Raw genomic sequence first — 18,961 nt, 5'->3', positions numbered from 1 at the left:
TTCCCATTTTACAGATGAAGAAACTGAGACTTAGAGAGATTCGAAATCTCACCCAAAGTAGACAGGGAGACTCAGATTAGAGCTTATGTCTATTTTATTCTAAAGCCCTATGCTACAGTTCTCTGGTTATGACAAGTCACATGGGAACAGAGGGAAAATTAAAGATGACCGAGAACAGGGAGCCAACCCAGCACAAACGACTGGAGTAAATGAGCCCCAAAATTCTGATTCACTCTTTGGTATCTCTGAGCATCAAGTCCGTTCTCCCACTACTCGGCCCTTCACTTTATCCCAGGCCCGTCTCCAAACGGCTTCTTCCATCCCACACACGGGCCTGTGTTCAAATGCTCACTGCTGCTTGGAACCACAGAAGGGCTGGACCTTTTTTTATCATGACAGAGAGGAACTCTGTTAGCAGACTGAAAGCAGATAACTTGCAGTTTATAAGATGCCTGTTCCCTTAAAAGCTAGGCAGCCCCAACTCACCGGCTGGCTAATTAGTGGAATGTTCTTTGCACACACAGAATTCAGATGCCTCCAACAATATAAGTAAGACCAGCTATTTGGAACCGCTTTTTCCTCCCTAACAGGACAAAAGTCTGAACGGAACACTCTGTGAACAGCTTTCACCAAGGTCTTAAATATAATTTCTTCAACTTGGACAGATGAGTAGGTGAAGAAAAACGAAAGAACTGGAAGCTCCCTTGGGAGTTCTGTTTGTCCTTCCTGCTGGTTTCACCCCCGTGTCATCTTGCGGGGGGATGAGAAATGAAAATGAGTAGGATTTGTTGGGACCATGTTGCTCAGGTTTACATGGAAGTAAGACGTCTGTTCCATGCCTTGCCTACATTTCCCTAGTTTGCTGGACATGCCTTTTATGATCCTAGGGTCTAGCTTCCCACACAATTTTAAAACTCCCCCAAAGCACAGCTAACATCACTATGACACAGAAACGAACCTGCTCCACCTGACTGGAAGTTGTTCTTCCCAGTGTGTGAGGCTTTCCTATTCCCTGCACCCGAGCAAGACGTTGTCCACATTTGCCTGCACTTTCACATGAGCAGGACAGGGGCTCTCTACCACCCCAAGAAGAAAGACTTTGCTTTCTCACATCGACCCTCTGATTGCGCCCTTCTGTGCACACAGATGCATGGAGGGGCCTCTTCGTGAGCCTAGAGAACACAGAATTGCAGGCCTTGGAGAGAGTTGGTGTATGTGCACATTCCTCTCTCGGGCTGGCTTGTCTGGTCCCTGAGCGGAGAGACCATGTGGTGCGTATCGAGTCCTTGTACATCTAACCTGCGGTGGGCAGTCGGGGAGCCGGACCGGAGCGCAGGTCGGGGAGACGGCTGGGATGGCTGCAGGAGTAGCAGCCACAAGCGAGGGACACTCAACCGGGAGCAGGCTGCTCTGCCGTCCCGTGATGAAGCTGGCTTGGATCTGATTTTGCCACCAGTTCCAATGATTCAGGAACAAAGCCCAAAGCGGTGTCAGGTGGCTGCAGCGGGGAGGCCAGGCTGCGGCCCTTGGCAGCTGATGAACTGGCCCGAGCAGAAGAGAGAGGCTCAGAGAAAGCCTGAGTCGGCGCCGCTCCAGCCAAGGCCTGATAGCCTTGGAAACAATCGGGGAGGCAGCACAATTACCCAAAGTCCTTGGCCCCTTGGTTTGGGTGGCACTGATCTGTGACACGGTCTCCAAGTCCTGGCTCTGAGAGGGCAGAAAAGGCACTCGCCTGTGCACGCGGATTTCCATATCTAACATGGGGTCTCAGCTGCTATTTTGGAACTAGTCTGACACAACTGAGCTATGAGCGCTTCTCTGTGATGTTGTTCCTTCGTAACTGACACTCTGTGCTGTAAAAGACACTTTTACAAGAGGTGATTCATCCAGATATTACTCCGTGTTTGTGGTAGTGATTATAAAGCAGAATTATTGCTTACTTTAGGTTTAAGCAAGAAGCCAGGGTCAATGATCTCCATTTTAAAGAGTGCCTTCTGTGATTGTTGCAAAAACCGTGCATTTTACAGAATGCTTCGTGGGAAGGGCGGCTCCAGAATTTCTATATAGAAGGGGCTCTGGGTGCTAATATGTCTGGATCAGAACAGGAGGTTGGAGGCTGCATTCGCATGGACCTGTTCATAACACTGAGCAAACCTCAGTGGCCCTCTCCAGTGAGTGGGGCCTGAAGTGCCCCAGCCTCAATCCCACCCCTCACCAGAGGCCTTAGCTTATTCATGATCTATAATCTTTTCCCACTCCTCCCAAGGCAAGTTTTACTTGCATTTTACTCTCAAATCAAGTTTTCAATTGATTTTCTGTATGTTTAGTTCAACATACAATTTCAATAGCCATGAGTTATCCTTGACTCCTCTCGTTTGAACCCACCCTCTCTTCTCCATCCCCCACAGTCACAGCCTAAAATCAGGCCCCCATCATCTCCCTCCTGGACTATTGTAAACCTTCCTTCTATTCAACCTGTGGCCTGAAGGGACTCTCCTGATGTGTATTGGAGCCAGTGGAACCAGCGACTCTCCTTCTTGAGTTCTGTGTGTGTCCACTCTGAATTCCCTAGTGGGACATCTCTAGGCTATGATGATGGGACCCCTTCCTACCATTTTCAGGAAAATGAGAACAGTTCTTTCTGTTGTGGAGGTTAACAGCGTAATGAAGGCCTTTGTAAAAGACCTCCCTGATTAGGGCTTGCCGAACCCTCTCCGGCATTTTGCAGCTGCCCTGATGACTTCCGCTTCCAGGGAGTAATCTCTGCACCAGAAACAACTATAATGATTTGGTTCTGCCAAGAAATGGGCTTTCTAGGCTCTTCCCAAGGTCAGCCCTATGGAATGTGGTTTCAGATCAGGACAGGACACATATGGCATGCCTTTCCCAGGTAAACACCTTTCCCTTGACAGCAGATGAAGGTTTAGGAGTACCTTCTGGTGTTATGAAAGCTTTGAAGAACTAAAATAAGAAAAGCCAATCTAATTATCCACACTATTCAGAAGCTCTTGACTCAAGGACAAGCCTATTAAACAACAAGAGAGAAATCTACATGGGCCCCACTGAGCCCCAAACTGCTGGGTGTCCCTTTGTCCTAAAAGATTGATTGTGCATTTTGCTATGTACTTGGTAACCAAGGCCTATGGGGATACTTTCTTTTTGGGCCTTGAGATCCATATTAATTGCTTATTAAAGACTGGAGGTGACAGCAGGCAAACTTTTACTCTGAGGGACAGACCTGATTGGCTTCAGAACCAACTAAGCTGGGAGAGGCCAGCCCTTGGCAAAACACTCAAGAAAATGCATTTTGTGTCTTATGCCACAGCCTCCTACTTGGGGTCCTTCCATGACACCTCATCAGAGTGATGTGGGGACACTGATGTTGGCATTGTGAAGTCTTGGACCTGACATCAAATCCCTGTAGATATGTGGCCTAGTACAGGGGTTGTCAAACTGCGTGTAGCCTGCCAGCCAAATCCAGCCCACCACCTGATTTGGTAAATAAAGTTTTATTGGAACATGTAGCCGTGCTCATTCATTGACAGCTGCTTTTGCCCTCAACAGTAGAGTTGAGTAGCCACACAAAGGCCATAGACACTCAAAGATTAAAACTTTACAGAAAGTGTTTCTAGACCTCTGGCCTAATGCAAGTGACTTAACCTCAATTTCTTTATCTGTAGAATGCGGATAGTAACACTATTCCAAATGGCTTTATGGTGATGCTAACAGATGTTAAACAAAAATAATAAGTACATTTGGAAAACTCCAGGTTAAAGAAGGGTTAGCCTTAACTGTTTCTTTACTATAGGCCCCCTCAGAGCCTTTGAGAAGCCGGTAAGGGAATCTAGTGTTTCCCAAGTTAACTTAACCTTGGAACCTACAGTCAAGGAGTAATACAAAACAGTTGCCTTGCTAGTGGGATATAGCTACCTCAGGAGCGCGGGGGACTTCCCAAGGGATTCAGATAGTTTAAACGGAATCAATTTTCAGATCTAAATTCCATATAATTCTTTCATAAAACTGGTCCACCTGAGATTGAGACTGCCTTCCCAATATTACGGCCTTTTCCCCTTTGTAAGAGAGGGGCTGCTCTCTCACTCACCCCAAAGCTTACCCGGGGCCATTCACTGCGGTACAAGTACCCTGGATTGCCTCCTCCTTCATCTAAATCCTGGAGCCCGTAGGTTCCCTGTCTCACACAGATTTTTGTTAAGCCTGAAGCGTCGCAGTGATGCTGTATTTGGGGCATGCTGAGATGCTCTGAACCACTGCAGTAGTACAGCTTTCTGATGTATACTCTTTAGCCCATAATGGGAATGTTTTCTGAGACCAGCAAAATTTTGAGATATATCAAAAATAATGGGTAAAAATTTTAAATCTTTTTGTCGGTTTGATGCTTTCTTTTCAATCAACTAGTTACCATTTATCTTATCAAGTCATATTATGAAATATTTATGCCAATTGTGATCAGTCCTAACCTGGTTTTATGCTATCAAATATTTTACATTTTAAACTATTAAAAAAAAATCTTTAACTCATAAAAAAAAAATTTAGATGTTAACTTAAAAAAGTGTATGAGTGCCCGGCCGGGCGTGGCTCAGCGGTTGAGTGTCGACCTGGGATCCAGGGGATCGGGGTTCGATTCCCGGTCAGGGCACATGCCCAGGTTGCGGGCTTGATCAGTGACTCTCTCATCACTGATGTTTCTGTCTCTCTCTCTCCCTCCCCTTTCCTCTCTCTGAAATCAATAAAGATATATTTTTTTTTAAAAAAATGTGTATGAGGGTATGTGATTTTTCAGAATTCTCTTAAAAAGCAGAAGAGCAAAAAAGTGTAGAGACCTGTCTCTTGCAGGACCAGCTTTCTCCGCACTCTCTTTGGAGAACACCGAGTCAGACGATGTGTAAGGGGCCCAAGAAGGAGCCAACATGCAGCAGCCTCCCGCTCTCCTTCCCCCTGTTTGGCCAGGGCATGCATGCTCTTCCTCCCCCGCTCAAAGACCAAATTTGCTCTTAGGAAAGAGGTTGATGAACTTGTTCATACTACGAGATAACTGATGTAATTTAGGGTGCATGCTCACACGTCACTCAGCATTTGTGTTTTAATGTCGGAGCAAATACAAGCCAGTGGAAGAGAAGTGGCCATACTGAGATGCGTCCCCTGCTGTCTGGCATCAGGCCACTGGAACGGCCTGCCGATTGCGCAGCTCTCCTTGGCAGACAGCATTTCACTGGGATGACTGGGTGCTCCTTGAGCCCCAACCAAGGGGTGCTTTGAGGAACGGCCTTGGGCATGTTTCTGGCTTCTGTGGACTGGGAGACGGAGGCTGCAGGTGGATCCTGGTCCCGGGAGCACGCTCCCTCTGGAAGGACCGCGTTGGGAGCCTTCTAGCAGGAACACTTCTGCGCCTTCTCCTGGCACCACCCACGCTCAGCCAGCTTGTGGTATTTGGGGGCTGTCTTGACTGTCTTGGAAGATAGAGAACAATCTAAGTGGGTCATTTTGTGAATTTCCTCCAATATCTCAGATGAATTCGGCAAAACTTTTAGCAGAGTACAAGAAATTTTGACCTTGCTCTCACCCTTTGGGAAAGCCCCCAAAGCAAATCAAGTACAGAGTGACAAGTCTCACCATCCATCGTCTGCACGTCATTACTGGCCTTGCTCAGCCCCTGTTCAGTTTTTGGTAGGAGCTGCCGCTTCCAGACTGAATCTCCCACCCTGGGGGACCGCCCTCACATGACATTCCAAATCACCCCACCTGGAGAAGCCAGGAGGTTTAATTTTTTAAAAAACCTGATTCCTGAAATGAGAGGCTTTTGTAACCCATCATAACTCCTCCAGTCGGCTTTGCTTTCTCCACGCTTCCCTAGTGCATCAGTTAAGACTATGTTGAAAGAGAAAAACAGAAAGTCCCAATCCAATTGGCTCAAATAACAACAATAATAAGTGTATTTGTTCAAACTGGTAATGTCAGGTCAGGTTTGATCCAGCAGCTCACACAATGCCACTGAAGTCTTCATTTCTGCCTCAGCATAACAAGGTTCCACCCTCAGCCCCATTTGATGTGGGCCTGCAGTGCACCTGACCCCAAGCCCTCCACCCTGTGGCTATGGCAAGGGTAGGCCTTACACAGTCACCCCGATTGCTGGGGGGAAATGTCTCATCAGACAGGAAAGGAAAAGGCTTCTTTCTTGGAAGCCCTAGCAAGCATTTTGTTTCTTGTCTCAGATTGGGTTGTGTGCCCATGGACAACCACTGGATTAAGTCAGCTAGGACTAACCCCTGTTGGGACAGACTAACCCCACCTAAACCACAGGCAAACTCGGCTCCTTCCCCACCTTAAGAGCATCTCTTCGCAATACCACGAAGCTGGTCAGGAGTGTTATTCCGACAGACCTTTTCACCTCTTGACTTTGCCTGCCATGACCTCCAGGGTGGAGGCCTCCTTTATGCCTCCTGACCAACACCTGGCTTCTGAATGTCTGCCCCTCCAGATCCGACGTGGGTCACTGACTCCAGCCTGGAGCCCAACCGCCTGCCCCATTGGACTGGGACGTATTTCGAGGTGGACGTCTGTCTAGTTTCCTCCTCTTACCTCTCAAGAGCATTTCCCCCGTGACATGGCTCCAAAGCCAGCCAGCTGCGTACAGTGAGGGGAGTGGTGAGGTGAGCGACGGGTCCACAGCCTCAGATACTCTGATAACTGCATAAGCTGACGCCATCCCAGTGGGCTCCAGCCCACCCCCTCTGGTCCCTTCCATTTAGCAGCCTCTAGTTCCAGCCCCCTGCAAAGGGAAACACTCTTTCTGCCTCTACATCAGGGCTCCTCCATTGAGTCAGTGGCTGGCATCTCTCCCTGGGCAGCCTGTGCAGAGATGAGCGCTTACCAGGGTGGGGTGGGAATAAGCCCCTGAAAGGATGGCACAGATGTCTTTTAGTTCACGGGAACCTGAACTGCAGACATCCGGATTCATGAACTTCTGCTTGCCCTCTGGCCCAGTGCCCATCCCTGTGTGGCACACCCTAGGCTGGGCATTTTTTCACCCAGACTCTACTCCTTGACAGGCCCAAAGCTAAGGCTTCCACTGGTCCTTGGTAATGGCTCAGCCAACTTGGGGAACAGCTCCCTGTGTTTGTGCTACTTCTGGGAGCCACATGACTGATCTGCCACTGAGGTCCAGGCGCTCTAAGTGCCCGCCTAGAAATCTGCCTCTCCTCCCCAGCCTTGGCCACCTGAAACCTGGGGGAGCATATATGAGTGTCTGCCTGTCTAAGTCCCATGTCCTCCCTTGACTTTGAAACTCACTCAGCCTCTGGGGCACACTGACACCCCAGCATTCTGGCAGCAGAAATCCCCTAAACCCACCTCCTCTCTATCCCACTCCTGCCGGCTCCTCCCAGATGGACCTCCAGTCCCAGTAGCATAGCCGCTTTCTTCCCAGGCCTTCTCACTTGTTTTTCCTCCTAAAAGCCACAGCTTCTTATTAAAACTTCACACTCAACTTTCTTCTCTCATTTTCCCATCCTGAGGCTGCAAGGCAGCCTGCTGAGGAAAACAGCTCGCCCTCCCATCTATGTTTAATGTACATGTTGTGCCCTTTCCTCTCATCATTAACAAATTTAAAAATCCAAATTTATGGCTCTCGCTGCAGTTTTGCTTGGGGTGACTCAGCAGTCCGCAGAGTGTAAGGCCGGCTGAGTCAGCTCCCCAGGGTCCTATTTTGCACACAAAAAAACATACACTTTAGAGGGGCCTAAAACTTAATTTTCTTTTTATTGAGTCCTTGGGTGTCCTCTTCACACACCTGTGTTACTATGGTGAGCACAAGGGTGGGGCTTTTCCAAAGGGGATGTTTGGATAACAACAAATGCAGTGGACGCTCATTCTTGAGCTGGAACTCTGGGCGGGGGAGGGGCTCCTCCCAGAATGTGCTGCAGGACACAAGCCAGCAGGAGGGAATGTGGGACACAGGCTAGCAGGAAGGGGTGCAGGACACAGGCTAGTGGGAAGGGGTGCAGGTCACAGGCTAGCAGGAAGGGGTGCGGGACCCAGGCTAGTGGGAAGGGGTGCAGGTCACAGGTTAGCAGGAAGGGGTGCAGGACACAGGCTAGTGGGAAGGGGTGCAGGTCACAGGCTAGCGGGAGGGGGTGCAGGACCCAGGCTAGTGGGAAGGGGTGCAGGTCACAGGTTAGCAGGAAGGGGTGCAGGACACAGGCTAGTGGGAAGGGGTGCAGGTCACAGGCTAGCAGGAAGGGGTGGTGGTAGCATGCTGTAAAGGACTGAGCAGTCGGGGTGGGAGGGGAGAGAGTGGCATGAGGGAGAGGGCCTGTGGGGGACGTTGCCTGCCCACCAAGGTGGTCACGAATGTGCCTGACAATCTGTGCCTAAAGCCGTGCCCATGGCCATTATCAGAGGCAGCTGACTCGGCTGACCCCACTCCCGAACCTTCTCCCCCTGCTGCTCTCTGGGTGGACTGGACACATCTGTGACCAGTCTGACTTCCCTCTGCATCCCACTGCCCTTCTCCAAGAATGGCCAGGATGTAGGAATCGAGGCAGAAACCTTGAAAAGAGCAAAAAGTCCCCAGCCGCAAATGCTGTTCAACTGTCTTCCAACCTGTATGCCAGTCAGCATGTACTCTCTCTCCACATTTACAGACCGGGGTCAGAACAGAAAGCCAGACTAAGCTGTGGGTCCCATCAGTTCTCCTTTAGGTCCTGATTCAGAGCCTGAGTGACTGAGCCCAACCCCATGTCCTTCAGGCGAAGCCTCCGCACCCCTGCAGGCTGAGGCCCGAGGCAGCGGCCCTCCTCCCAGGCGCTGTTTCTCCTTTGCCCTCCGAGCCCTCGCAGACACAACAAACAAATCAGACCTAAGCAAGTGAGGATGCCAGAGCCTACTTGGACATTCAAAGATCAATGCAATTATAAGCATCTTTGTACTTTCAACTGACTGCTTCATTATTCATGTGAAATTGAAACCCACTCCGAGTCTCACAACCCAGTAAGTGTCCTGTAATTGTATTTACTGACATTGCCCTGATATGGACACTTGGGGACACATATAATAAATAAAGGATGGGGCAAGCCCTAGGTATGGTTACTTTCAAGGCAGAAAGTGTGGGTTTGAATGGGGCTTTGCCACTCGTTTGAGCCACTTAAATTCTCTGAGCCTCAGCTTTGCATCACTAAAACAAGGATAGTTATACCGACCACCTAGGGTTGTTGTAAAGATTAAATGAAACAAGATTTGATAAAGGCCTCACATAACGTTTGAAAATATAGCTATCCTCAATAAATAGTAGCCATTATTCTCATGCTATGTTAAAGTTGCAGCATAATGAAACCAGAAAATCCAATTTGACAGAGTGATTCTTAAAAAGCTTAAAAAAAAAAAAAAATTACAGTCATCAGCATTCATTAAACACCCGTGCTCAATGACATTCTAAAAGCAGGAAATCCAGCAGGGGGACAAACAGGTACGGCCTCAGCTCTCCCGCAGGTTCCCTGCAAATGGCAGGGAGCCAACGACAGAAAAGGAAATAGTTAATCAAATAAATCATTTCAAAAATGTATGTGTTGGGAAGAAAATTTAACAGGGTGATGCAATAGACCGTGACTGGGGGGTCATTAGGAGAGGTTGTTATGACCTGAAAAGGTCTTCACTGAGGTGACACCTGGAGGAGGAGCCACAGGAATGCATGGGTGGGGCAAGGTAGCGGGAGGCAGCAGTCCCCGGGGTGGAGGGGGGGGAGAGGGAGGTAGGAGGTGAAGCCAGGGGCCTGGGCAGGGGTTCTGAGTTCCTGTCTCAGCTCTGCCACCCGCAAGCTGCTTCTCTTTGGATAAAGCTCTTAAATTCTTGGGACCTCAGTTTTGCCATCTGGAAAATGGGGAAAGAGTTGCCCTGGATATTGTTTAGGTCCTTTCAGTGCTATGATTTGAATAGAATAGAGATTAAATGCTGTATTACTCTTTCTATGCTGACAATACTGGAGCCAAATGGAACTCTTACAGGTGGCCTGTTTTTGTTTGTAAGTATATTGGTTTACCATAAAAACCAACCAGGCCCCAAGACATGGAACCCTTTACTTCTCTTAGCTCAAAGCACCCTTTAAATTCATTGTTGCCAAAAGATTAGGTGACTACAGATTGGTTTTGGTTCCTGGTAGCAAACCACTAGCAGTTCTCAGACAGTCCAAACCCTAGTTTAAAATTTTTGTTTTAATGGTTCTGTACAGTGTATTCTGTACATTTTTTTCAAACAACTGAGGAGCATACTTTCTATTTTGTTCAAAAGCATTAACTCCGATGGAAAATTATCCCAAAGAGTCTAACTGAATGTCAAAATGCTCTTTGTAAGTCACTGGCTTGAATATTAAAACAACTTGGACTCTATTTTAGTGCCAGTCTCTTCTCTGGATATTTAATATGCAATTGGTCACCCCCAGGGCAACTGTACATTTAGGAAATGACAACCCACTCACCATTATCACCAATGATATTGTTAATTTAAAGTCAGAAGAGACGTGACAAATGCGTGAAATTCCATGCCACCCAGATCAAGAAGGTGGGAGCTCATCATGAGATGGCTCTAGTGTAACAGATTTACATCAAAACCACCCTAGTCAGGTGACTAGCTAGCAATCCTGTCTTTAAAGGCATCCAGTTTTCCAGCCCATAGGATACCTTGGTATACTATTGCAGAACTGAAAAACAAGAGCTGTCCGTGTCCTCTCTTATTCCCAACCCAAAGCCCTTGTCGTGCTTCCTAGGCTCGTCCCTCCGATTCCACCTACCGGGTGAAGAAAAAGCGGGTGGCCTCTCAAAATAAACAATAACAAGCAGAACAGGCAGTCCTTGCTAATCTAGTTTCTTTACAGATTACTATTTTCCTCACCACAATCCCACGAGGTAAATACTGTTATAAACCCCACCTCACAAGTAGGAGCTCGGAGGTAAACGAAGGCAGAGCTGGAGCTCAAGTCGTGCCACCTGGCTCCAGGGCCGTGCTTTCAGTCACCGCACCACTTTGCCTCTCTCATCATTAAAATCCCTACCTGAGATGCTATTCTCTAATTTACCTCTTTTTTGGTTTAAGTGATTCATGAAGAGAAGCCAGATTTTTTTTCTTTTTCCCCCTTATTATTTAATAAATAAATGTAAGTCCAAAATCAGTGCTTTATCTCAAAACTTTCCGAAAGGGTCTTTGACATTTCATGCTTCATCGTTAATGGAGAACAGCCTTGCTGTGGCCAACCCAAGCCATTGTGCCGCCCCCTCCCCATCCCCTCACTTCAGAGAGCAGGTCCAGGGCTGAGGTCGCAGCAGGAGTCCCGGCCTCCCAGCCTGAGGGCTCAAGAGGCCACGGGACTGACCGCACAGCTCAGGCTGCCTGGGTGGACGCGGGGCCCTGGAGATGCGCTGTGCAGGTCTGTGTGGAGCTGTAGACACACCCTGGCTGTTCCGCATCATTATTTAACTGCTGCAGGCGGAGGTGGTAGCCCCAAATCTACCTGTCTATCCTCATTACACACTATACAACACCTGCATGCACGTGCTGCACACACACACACACAAAACCCTTCCTTTCTACTTTCCTTATTGTAAACCACTACAGTAATTTTCTGCTTACCCCATCGTGTCTCCATCACAAATAGAAAAGTCCACTCTCCTAATGGTCTACTTCCACAGCAAATTTCCAAACCAGAAACATAAAATAGAGAATGTCCATAATTTAAATATATAAAATAGTATACTTGATATCTATCTGTCATCTATCTATCTGTCATGGACATGTATTTCAGACCACAAACTTAGTGGTTTAAAATACATTATTTCGCCCGGCCGGGCGTGGGTCAGCCGTTGAGCGTCGACCTAGGATCCAGGCGATCGGGCTTCGATTCCCGGTCAGGGCACAGGCCCTGGTTTCGGGCTCGATCCCCAGGCAGGGGTGTGCAGGAGGCAGGCGATCAATGACTCTCTCATCATTGATGTTTCTCTCTCTCTCCCTCTCCTTTCCTCTCTCTGAAATCAATAAAGATATATTTTTTTAAAAAATACATAATTTCATGTAGTCTCCAAATAACCAAACTTAGGGTGTGCTATGTGGAAACAACCCCAGCCAAGGAGGGTTTCTCCCTTCCCCTGTCTAAATTTCTGGGGCAGCACTGTGTGCCAGACACTGGCTCGGAGGAGGCACCTGGTGTGGGTCCTTACGCATCCAATGAATGAGGCAGCTTCACTCCTGCCTGGTCTCCCATGGTCCACTCGGGGCTCCAAGGCTCCAGAGTTCCGCTCTCTCGGGCGCCGCTCCAGGGCTCCCCTGCTGCCCAGGCCACAGAGCTGGGAAGGCAGAAGTGCGAGGAAAACCCCCCTCAGGTCACACAAGAGTTTAGCTAACCCCCCTTGCCTCCCCTAACCTGTAATCTTTGGGGGAAATGATGAGTCGAAGGGAAGACTTGCTCTTTCTCAATAAGGTTTTTCTATTCCCTGGGCCCTCACACTTCTGAAAACCAAAAACCTTTTCTCTGCTATAATAACTTGAGGCAAAGAGGTCTGTGCCTAACTGACCCAAGGAGCAAAGGGACATGCAATGCAAGAAACATTGGTTTTTTTTTTCATCCTGTCGCTTGAACTCACAGGGGAGTATATAGTATATGCCTATTACATGTATCACAACATGTTATATACATATATGCAGTTAAGACACAAGAATTGTATTTAAGCATGTAGGCATGACTCACCCATGGGGTTTTAGTCATGAATTATAGCTTTTAGGGGGGAAAATCCATGAATGAATACTTCTATCCAATTCTTAAATATTTAAGTCATAACCACTTATTATTTATATTTATAATCTAGGGTTTGTAGGATATTGAAAGAAATGGAGAACCAGAAGATAATAGATGATAGGTACGTAGGTAGGTAGGTAGATGATAGGTGACAGATAGATGATAGATGATAGATAGATAGATGATAGATAGATAGATAGATAGATAGATAGATAGATAGATAGATAGATAGATAGATCATAGATACATAGATACATAGATACATAGATACATAGATAGATTTCTCATCACTAATTGCAGGAGCAAAAATTTCTGACTCAATCATTCTATAACAATTGACTCACTATAACCCCAGCCATGTCATTTAGCTTTATTAACAGTCTTATCTCATCATTAATAAGAGTTTTTAAAGTGCTCAAATACATGGCAAACATAAGATCACAGATTTCAAATAATGAAGTTGATTGTGCTTGAGGGTTAAATAGTGGTTTATGCATGAATAAGACACTTTTGAACACTAATCAGAAAGTAAAGAATTTCTAGTTCTTGTACCAAATGCCATGATTCAAGATCTTCTTGGTATGAAATTGCCTTCAAGCTAAATTCAGACCCACTGGAAAAAGTCAGATCATATAGGATCTTTCTATGCAAACAGTATGCAAAGTGAATGTTAAAAAAAGCAATCAATCTTAGGTTGGATTGATAGCATCTTTAACTTATTGCTCCCTAAACATGCAAAAGAAATACCCTTCCCATAGGTAGGGAGATGGGACATGGCAGTTTTTGATTATCTGTGTTGAGGGGACAGGACAGCTGTTTAGAGGGAATACACCCCATTCCTCTGACTAGTTGAACCTTGAAAGGGCAAACTCCTCTTCCAGGTTGTAGGACTGGAGTCTGTGTTTATTTCTGGACGTGTAAACCTATTGTCACTATAAACTCTAAGTGATAAGACTTAGGAAAAACAGTTTGGGAGGAATTCCGTAGAGGGACAAGAGGCAGAAACCTGGGGAAAATGGCCTGAGGTGACGTCTGTCAAATTCTGCAAGAAAAACTGCAGGGTCAACTTAAATTTCAGATGATTAGTATAAGTAAGTCCCAGATATTGCATGGGACAACACTACTGGGTGGAATCATGTGAGGACAAAAGTGACCCCTGAGTGAATGCCCAATGGGAACATGGGCTCACCGACCAAAAGAGTAAACAAGTGGCCACTGAATCCACTTGACTGCTGGGCACTCTCGCCTCAGAAAGTAGCTGAGAACCAAATTCCACCAACAGTAGAGCAGGTCCTCAAGGGGCCCTAAAAATGCAACTGGTGAACTGAAACAGTGGTACGAACATGAGCCTACCTTGGAATCGCCTGAGCAGCTTGGCACCGCATCCCAGTGAGACAGACCTAGGTGGGGCAGAAAAGGAACGAAGGACCTGTGTACCCAGGTTGCTCTTTGGGTCATGTCGGTCTGCTGCTTATCTTTAAGTCAGGGCACAAAATCTGTGCTCAAGTAGATCATCTGTTTCTGTGCTTCTGAATTTTTCATTTTTGGTCTTCTTGTGCTTCCCCCTTATTACTCAGTTAAGTTTAATTTTTGAAATCCTAGCTTTTGTCTCTAAATAATTAACATCTAGGTCTTGAGTCTTTGTCAATCTGGCTGGAAGTTTGTCCTTGATTTTTTTCAAAGAACTAGTTTTTTGTTTCATTGACTTTCTCTATTGTTTTTCCATTTTAAATTTCATTGGTTTCTGTTCTTTTCATAAATATTTTCTTCTTTCTGTTTGCTTTTGGTTTCATTTGCTCTTCTTTTTCTAGTTTATTAAGCTGAAAGCTGAAAGACATCTCCTCTTTCATAATATGTCTTTAATTCTATAAACTTTCCTCTAAGCCCAGTTTTAGCTGATATGCTGTGTTTTTATTTTCATTCAATTAAAATAATGTTCTAATTTACCTTCTGTCTTCAGAAAACTTACACACTTGCCTTCAAGTAAGGGGCTATGTGCCAGAAGACTGACCCCTGCATAAGATAATCACACAGATGTGTTTCATCTACTTGTACATGTCAGAGTAAATTATAAACAGAATGGCTTTCTTTGGAGACTTTAACATACTGTCACAGTATAATTTTCAGAAAGTTAAAAACATAACACTTGTATAAATATAAGATGAACACATGTCAAAGATTTTATTCAAAGCACTAATGAGGAAACGCTTAAGACCTTAAAGCTGTTGCAAAGAGCATTGGAGGAACTGGGTATTTACAGGCAATGAAAAAATAGAAGAGATTGCTAGATTCGATACAAAATTGGTTATAAAACCATAATTTTCTACCAGACAGAAATTATTTGCATCCCTATCAAACAAAAAACTCCTACAAGTTAACATGTAATTCATAAAGTCTGGGACCATTAACTATTAGTAAAAAATGAGTCAAATAAAAACACATTCCCCTAGACAATTAAGTACTCATCAGTGGGTGTGTTAAGCAATGCCCCAGTATGATATTGAAAGGCTGTGTCTTTCAATGAGTCAAATAAGACTCTCTAGGTCTTATTTCCACGTTTTTATTGATTTTTTTTCTTAATAACATACTAAGAAACCTATTGTAATAGTGTCCAGTCCTTTGACAAGGGTGAGTCCAAGTTGTATGGGGCCTGTAGCTTATGTAATATTGGGGTTTCTTTTTTTAAAAGTGTAAAAATATTTTACTTTTACAAATCTTACAAAAATATATAAGCATGAGAATACATTCCTCCAGGGCCTTGAAAGGGCCATGCACAAATGGGTCGCTGAGATTTAAGCTACATTAAGCTTCATTGCCTGGTACAGGCAGAACTTGGGGTTGGGAAGTTACCGAACTGGTGATGGCAGAAGCCTTTGGCAAATTGCTTTTGCCTTTGACCGTAGCATGCTTATAGTATAAAAATAATAAAATACCTGGTGGAAAATAATTTTCTTTTTACTTTAAATCTCAATTCTGTAATCAAGCATCTGTCATTCTGGGTTAAATACTGTATCACCAACCTAAATACCTGTGATTTTTGTGTGTTACCTAATACTGTGCATCATGTTAGGTCCACTCAGTTCACTGATCCAAATTATTAACATGGACAATTCAGTTGAATGGATTCTCCGCATCTTGAAAATTGTCTTTAAAAATCTTATACTAGGAAACATATTCAGGCATTAAATTTTCACTGGCTAAGAGACATTAAGGGCCAGTGTGAATAAAATGACTTACTTGTGTTTAGTCCGCAAGTGACAGACAACATTTCTAATGAGTGTGTGTTCTCACCAGGCTCTCTTCTATCCTCATTTACTAAAAAGGCTTCTGCCATCACTGGTTCAGTAACTTCCCAACCCCAAGTTCTGCCTGTACTAGAATAGTTCTCCCACCCATTGGTAGAGACTTAGAGTGGGAGGGGCGGGCTAGGAAGAGAGAAGGGAGATCAAGGAGAGTGTGAGACACACATGCAAGTGTACTGAGCTCTTCCTCTGTGCCAGACCCCATGTTAAGGGCTCTGCATGGGTTAACCAGCTGTCGGCAGGAGCTACAATTCTCCTTATATTACAAAAGAGGAAATAAATCATTAAGTAACTTTCCCAGGTAAAGCCAAAATCTACATGTTTTCATCCCAGAGCAAAGTCACATTCAAAGAAACACAAAAGATTTTGTGATTTTTCTTTGTAGGTCCTTTGAAAAGCTGAGAGTCCTTGGAAAAGCACAGGGTTTGTATCTACTCTTTTTATTTATTTATTTAAATCTTCGCACAAGGACATGTTTTTATTGATTCTAGAGAAAGAGGAAGGGAAAGGGGGGGAGAGAGAGAGAAACATCAATGTGAGAATGAAACATCTATCGGCTGCCTCTTGCACGCCACCCCCCACCCCGCCAGGGGATAGATCCTGCAACCTGGGTATGTGCCCTGACTGGAAATTAAACCTGTGACCTTTCCCATGTACAGGATGATGCTCCAACCAACTGAGCCACACCGGCCAGGCTATATCTCCTGTTAAGATCCATTGACCTCTCCCACTCTCTAATTCCCTGTGCATTTGGTTTCATATCACAAAAATACAACTCAAACTTTCTGGAGCCAAAGGGGTTCCGTTGAGGCTCTTATACTAGGAGTGTTCTCCGTTCAGGTACCACTGAGTCCAGCACCTCTAGTGATGCCATCAAAGCTGAGTGTGTGTTTCTCCTCCACCTTTTGGCTCTGCTTTCCTCTGTGTGCTGACTTTATTCTACAGGCAGTTTCCCCATACTCCTGGGGGAAATTGCCTCTGGCAGATACAATAATCTGTACAATAAGAAACCCCAGAGTAAAGTAGACACCTTTCTTTCCCAGTGTTCACAAATCATGTCACAAGGAAGGCCAGTGCCCTGAAGAACTGAGACCCCTGATTAAATACATGGGGAGTTAGGAAGGTGGGAAAGGTCATGAGGGAACTTAATCCTTCCATGGCCACATAGAATATGAGAAACATAGGACCCCAAAGAAAACAGAGCATGCTATGATCTGACAAAGAAGACAGAATACCAATCAGATGAAATCAGCAGATGCCCGTGACATCCTGACATGCTCCACTCTTCCCCTCTGCTGACCCAGTACACCCTCTCATTCACACTATTCAGAAGTTACCATGTCATGCCCAACGGGCCTGCGTCAGTCTACCCAGAGCTCTCAACAGCCTTCACTTCTGATCTGCTGCTCCCTTATGCCAGGCCTCTTTCTGACTTAGAAGTACACATCAATCATTGACATTTTTTAAAATTTATTTTATTGTTGAAGTATTACAAATGTCCACCATTTTCTCCCCTTTACCCCTCTCCCCCTATCTCCTACCTCTCCCCAGTTCTTCCCCTGTCCACTGTCTGTGTCCATGGGCTGTACATATATACTTATAAGTTCTTTGGCATTTTAATGTGATCTCCTTCACTTAAGAAAATTGAATATTGAATCCCAATAATATTTGGATTCAAGGTCTAAGCTAGTAACTAAAGCCTTTATTTCCTGTGTAAACTAATTTTAATGTAATCAACACAAGTGTCCACAGATGTCCATGTTTCCCTATGTTAGCCACTGTCACACAAAGCCATTGTCACCCTGATGTCAAACGCTCCCACTGACCACAACCAGATAATCCAGGTGGAACATCAGAGTCTGACTGAGTCTTGTACACAAAATCCCGTCCACAAACAGTCATGGGGGTTTTTTAGGCCTGAGACACATGGGCAGCCTCTTCTCCTCGGGGAGATTTATTAGGATTCAGAATGATCTTACTGTCTCAGGTTACATGGACCAAATAGTTGGCCCAACCACATTTTATCCCATGTCAGCCCATATCTGAGCAGCCCTCTTAAATATTCTTAAACAAGTCTCTTTTTCCTTTTACTTCCTCTCTCTGTAGTAGCAAAAACAATCCATAACCCTTACCTTCGTCATTTTTGACCACTTCATGCCTTTTCATTTATCTGCAAAGTAAACCTTTTGGATGAGGGCTGCCTCCAGCAATAAAGGCGGGCGAGCTATATTGGCAGGATGGTGGAGCGGCGCCCCAGATGCTGCAGACAGTGGGAGTAAGGAACGCGGCCTTTCTCCCCCAGCTAGTATTGAATGACTAGGAGCTCACACCTAGAGCAGCAGCCGTGAGATCCCGCTGCTGGGCCAACCCTTGGTTTTTAAATACATTCTGCCCACAGGCTGCCCAATGTTCTCCCCAAGTTATTTCTTGCCAACAAATGAGCTCACCCCTCACCTCCCCGCACATGTTTCACCTCAAAGTGCTGGAAGTTCTACCTCTGCCCTGGAAGCAACGCAGAAGCGTGTTTCTAGTGGAGGGAAATGCATCATGCACACCTTTATTTCTCCCATGCCTTCCGGTTGGATTGGCATTGATTCATTTGGCAAACTTCCTTCCCAAGGAAAAGGCTTTGCTAACCTAGGAATGCTAACAACACGCACATCTTTTCTTCCTTCTGTTGGTGACGTGGTCCCTGTGGGCCCGTAATCCATGTGAGCGGCTCTTTCCTGGCTGGAGAGCACTTGACCGTAAAACAGTGCCTTCCCTTCCTCTCCCGGCCAGCACCACTGCTGCGGGGGTGCCAAGGGCGGCTCAGGCTGCGTTTCCAGGAAAATCCCGCACATCCCAGTGCCCCTGGAACACTGTG

The sequence above is a fragment of the Miniopterus natalensis genome, chromosome 6, assembly GCF_054644295.1.
Source record: "Miniopterus natalensis isolate mMinNat1 chromosome 6, mMinNat1.hap1, whole genome shotgun sequence".
Lineage (NCBI taxonomy): Eukaryota > Metazoa > Chordata > Mammalia > Chiroptera > Miniopteridae > Miniopterus > Miniopterus natalensis.
This window is presented reverse-complemented; position numbering follows the sequence as displayed.